Raw genomic sequence first — 6,009 nt, forward strand, 5'->3', positions numbered from 1 at the left:
TAATGATATCATTTGTATCATTTTTAATCCAAAACAATTTAACCACTTTTAAAGACCTTAATTATCAGAATTTCAGTCATGATTTACGATAAGTCTTATCATTGAATATTTGAAATTTAACCTTTTAAGTTGTGATTATAAAGAAGATAATAATAGTCTTATCTTAGATTATAGATAGTCTTATCTATAATCATGATATTATCACAAATAAGGAAAAACACGGTGAACTTTGAAAGGTTACAAATCTAAAAAAGAATTGCATTAATTGGCCACAACGAAAAATTTGTAACTTTCATGGCGCATTGAAAAATTCAAAAAGAAAGGGTGGCCAACCCACTGGGCTAGACAATGTATTGTCGTACCACAGTAGGATTTTAAAAAGAAATTAAATTTTGTACATTAAAAACAATTTAATATAAAAAAAATAGAAAAGTCCTAAAATTATATTTGATGTTTGTTGAGTCATTTATAGTTGATGTTCACCAAAACTTCGTGACAGTGGTCACATAATCATATTGATCAGGGATGACCTTATACAAGGCCGTTGCCCGTACCTTATAAACTAGGGGAGTTGATTTTTGAAAGGAAAAAAATACACGGGTCCATTGAAGATGGAACACGCAAAAAATATAATAAGATAATAGTTAAGTTAAATTAAGGGGACTTTATTAAATAAAAACAAAAAAAAAATTAAGTTAATACGAGGCAAAAAACCTCATCTACAAATTAAAGGGGAACAGAGAAAAAAACTGATATATATATTAGCGGACACTCACGTAAAAACATATATAAAAAAACAATTGGTTGCAACACACACAACAAAAAATCACTACCACGACAGACGAAATTAACCAACAACCACTAACGACAAAACTTCCGTCATTTGATCCGGCGGTCAGTTAGCGACAACACGGCTAGCCTTTAGAGTAGGGGTCAACAAATTTTATTACCCAGTGTTGGAAATAATTCAGAAAAGTTTGAATAATCACGTATCATAAGTAGTGATGGGCATAATCGAATGATTTCGATAATCGAATGATTAGTAATCGAGACATTTTCATAATCGAGTGAATCTCTCGAAAAATCACTCGAAGTTAAAATCGTCTGCTCGTATGATAAGAATAATCAACTATTATTATTTATCGAGAGAATCGACAAATTATACGAAATATGAATAAATATACCTATAGTAAATAATTATTAATTTAATTTTGCTTTTTTTATTTGTTGGTGTTTATTTATAATTAATATATTAAACTATAATTTAGGAATAATAATAACAATAATATATTAATAATGCATTATTAATAAGTGCTTTAAATAAAAGACAAGTTGTTATTTTTTTTATTTAATAATTATTACCTATATTTTAAAAAAACCGATAACAAATTTAAAAATAAAAACATAAGATAAGGTAGCAATAGCCTGCTTGACCATCATAATTAAAACACCTAATTCCACACCTAATTGATTTTTCATAAATTCACAACTAGTGAGAGAATCAGAACTCAGTAGTTTAGCCAGTTCAGGACAAAACTTTGTTCTAATCGTCACATACTTCCCAAAAATGTGACAGATAAGGTGTTGCCATGAGTAGCGATTGAACGAGTTGAAAATAAGACTCGAAGTCAACAATTTAATAATAATTCGACTATAATTTATGCTAAATAAAAACTTAAAAATAGTATTCTCTCGTTTCATCGTTTCATGGACATCATTCGAAATAACTTTTATTCGATTATATACATTTCAAGATCAAGAAATCATTGTTTTTATAATAAACGAGAAATCATTAGAAATAATCACTCGATTATAGAATAATCAATATTATTCTAATATTATTTATTAAAAAAATCAGAATATCTCGATTATATAATTGATATGATTTCAATAATCGTAATATCTCGATTATTTTCATAATCGAGACATCTCGATTATATATCTCGATTATGCCCATCACTAATCATAAGGTGACAATGAAGGTGGTGATCAGTGAAAATGACGTTAAAGATAGGAAAGGAGCAGGGTGAATGTACACACAAATGCCGACCATAAACCGGTCTGAAGTAGTACACAGATGACTATCTTGCACGAGCACAAATAAATCACAACTTATCATGATTTTTTAACTGATAAACGCCGTCGCAGTACGCATTCGGCTCAACCAAGATAATTCAGAACACAAATATATACATATTCAAATAGACAAAAAATAAACAGATACAACTTTCAATTCAAGACGTGTAAATCTCCAAAATGCAACAACCCAAAATTTTCTTGAAATCAGTATCGCCTCTCTTAGGAAAAAAGTCTTTATGAAAAATTATTGTTTTTCAATTATGCAACATTTTATATTTTAAATTTATTTATTTAATGTTAATATTTGTACAAATGTTTTTGTGCGGTTGGTTTTTAAATTATCAACAATATAAAATGTTAATCTCCAAACTTAATTTTAATTATTACATCACATTTAATACAAAAAGAAAGAAACAATGGGGTTTATAGATATAGCAAAGAATTGAAACAATTTGCTTTAACTGTTTATTATTTAGGTTCAAAGGTTTATATTTTTTGTTATGAAAAAACACTTTCTATGCCAAAACTAAATACACTCAAAATTACAAAATCAAAATTTAAAATTCTATTGGGTCTAAATCATTTTTCATTTAATTTTCTTAATTTTAAATCTAGCTGTAATCGATTTGAAATTGCCATTAGTGTTGACTTTTCATCCTTCTTCTGTTATTAACCGTGATAGATGGCACATGTTTGTTGTCTTATTGTCACTATTTTTTCAATAATGGAGTAAATCCGCCAACGGCGAACAGCTTAATCTTTTCGGCGAAGCATCTAGACTATCGGATGGGTCTCTTCAGAGATGGGGTATCGTTTTTTTTTATATTTATATTTATGTAATGAACTGTATTTTACTATTTATATTTTTATTTTATTATAAATTAACTTAATTTTATTTATGTCGGGAGAGCACGTGTTTCCTTTTTCTTCTAGCCATCGCTAAGGAGTGAGTGTCCAGACCACTCCTGGTGTTTTTGATTAATTTCTGATTAACATTAACGGATTTGTTCCAATACCGTCCGTAATGTTTGTTATATTATTTGATTTTGTTTAAATATCTAAATTTATTTTTGTTGCCTTTCTTTTTTTGATACATTTGTATTATTATCCATGTTTAACTTCATTTTCTTTTTTTAACAATTATATTAAATTTCCTTATTAATTTTAACTGTAATATTTATTTTATTTCGCAAGTAACTTAAGTACTCGCATATATTTTATCCCTGTTCCTTTGTCTAGACACGGGCTATGATTTGTTTTACATATCAACCACTTACAACTTCAATTATCATAGTTGTGGTTAATAAACCACGAGATGTTATAATAATTTATACATATAACGAAATATTAACTTAAATTAAACTATTAATTAACTTAAAATTAAATTACCAACCTATAGTCCGGTGTTCATATCTGATAGGTGTGACACCTCGCCTAGGTGATGGCGACCCTTGCTTCTATAGCTAGTTGTTATGCGACTGGCAAACCACGTTGTTGTTACAGGCCGACAAAAAGCCCACTTGCTTGGCCAAAATTTATTTGTATATTTTTTGTAATTAAATTAAATAAGTTACTGATAACAAGAAATCAGGCTTTGAACACTACTTAATGTAAACAATAATTGGTGGCCATTTTTTGTAGGTTAAGTTATCATTTTTTACTGAAGTGTTTTTTTAACACTTTATAAATTCATTAATGGTCATAGCGGGCTCCTACAAAGTAGAAAGTTTCTTAACCTTTAATACTCCGGGACGCGTGGTTAGTCCGTCACCGGAGAGAAGAATGGCGACTCCAATTATCGAACTGATATTTTGCCAGGCAAATAAAACCCCCTGTTACCGAGTTTAGTGCGCATAAAGCACTGCCGCAGTACCACAGATTATATGATGACACGGCCGGTAATAGCGCACTATTCATTTAATGTGAATTAGCACGTTATCTGAACATGATTATCAGCTGTCCACCGCACTTCATACGAAATTCTTGGAGCACTCGAGCAATGAGAGGCAGAGGGCTAGACTACTCCATTATTCCATCCCCGAGCTAACCCAGTCGAAAGTCGCAATCAAGAGCTAAAAAAAAAAGGGACTCCGTGCACTTTTAGTGGGTAAAATTCATCGCTTTTGGCACACTAAAATATTGTCGATACTCTTCAAAATTCAGAATCGAATGAATGAGGCAACAGGATTTTTCCCGTCAGTATTATTGCATGATAGAGAAGACAACAAACCTGGCGATTGGACCCTGTCCGAACCTTCCGTCATTTCTATGGAGGAGACTAACTAACATGGCCGAGGGCAAGAGATGGCACCTTGTTAAACCAAGAAAAAATATCTGTTCGAACAAGTTGCGTACCAACATGCAGTCAGCTGATGGCTAGCTTATCTCCCCGCCCGGGACAAATATTTAGAAAATTCTAGAAGCTTACGGTGGGATAAACCGGTCCGTGTGTCCAGCTGCCCGACGAATTGGACACATGCCGCAGAAGTGTTGACGGTGGTCATATTGTATTTTTGTGCATACGTAATTTTCGTTCGACGGTGTGTACGTAGAAACCGCGTGGCTTCCAGAATTACTGTGAAAAAGGATCTGGATAATATATGCAGGAACTAATTTTGCGAGTGTATCAATCAGCTGTGGTGCGATTCAATGTTAAGTAGAGGGGATAGGTGAATCATCCAGGAGACCAGGTTGGGTTGGGTTTTCGTTCTTTAGTTTTTATTACATATCTGTAGTTGTTAATATATCTTGTAAAAATATATTGAAATGAAACTTTACAATTCCCAGAGTAAATTATTTCACGACTTTATACTTTTAACGTTAAGTTAATTATCTTAACATAAATTACGGGTTTTACTTGACAATCGTATAATATCAATTCCAAACAGTAATTTTATTATATATATATACAAACTAATAAATATTCAATATATCTGTTTCACACAATTACGCAGTGGAATAAATAATTATGCTATATTTTAACAATCAGCTTATAATAATAAAAAGTTTGGGCGTCCCCTGCTTTAAACAATGTTTCATACAAATAAATTAAATATATATACAAAAATATTTTGATTCGATCCGACCTGATTATTGTTCTCTTCACCTCTTGCTAAATATTGTCAAGTCGCCGATGCTTATTCGATCCGCTATATGATAGTCACCAAATTCCACCGGTACATCAATTGTACACAAACCCAAGGCGAAGAAACTCTTCGAAATGCGACCCTCGAACCGTTGCAATAATAATAATAATAAAATGAATAACCGACAACGAACAACACAGTCACCACTGTGACTTAATAATCCGAGCGAGCGACATAATAAAAACATGTGCTCGGGGCACCGCCGACCGAAAAAGCAACTACGAGGTTAAAAAAGATAATAATCCGAACAACAGACAGAAAAACTAAAACCGTGTTCGGGCAGCCGCCGACCGATGGTCACCGAACCGGCTCCACTGATAAGGCCGACAGTGGTATCAGCTGACCACGGAGGCGGCACTACTGCCTGGCGTGAACATCCTCCCCCTGGTGAAGACATAGTTTTCACAATTGGTTTTTGATGATAAGGACATCCATTGCGCTGTGGATCAGACTGGAGCGAGGTGAGAATATCTTCGCCAGTGTGGCACGTGCTTCCCCTTTCTTTTTTTTTTTACATAAATATATAATTTTATAAACATACAAAATACACATAAAAAGAAACAATATTTTTTAACAACTAAAAGGTATAACAATAATTTACATAAATGGGTAACGCCTGGTAACCAGATGGGTACTTAAGTTAATCCCCGTGACCCGTGATGCGGTCCTAATAATTAATTGGTAAGATTGTATTTGAAAAGAATATGGAAAACATGTGTTGGTAAGAGCACAAGAGCACAAGAAAGAATAAAACAAATAAAAAATAAATAAATAACTATAAGAA

This window comes from Daktulosphaira vitifoliae, unplaced genomic scaffold (genome assembly GCF_025091365.1).
Source record: "Daktulosphaira vitifoliae isolate Bord-2020 unplaced genomic scaffold, ASM2509136v1 Scaffold_1, whole genome shotgun sequence".
NCBI classification, from domain to species: domain Eukaryota; kingdom Metazoa; phylum Arthropoda; class Insecta; order Hemiptera; family Phylloxeridae; genus Daktulosphaira; species Daktulosphaira vitifoliae.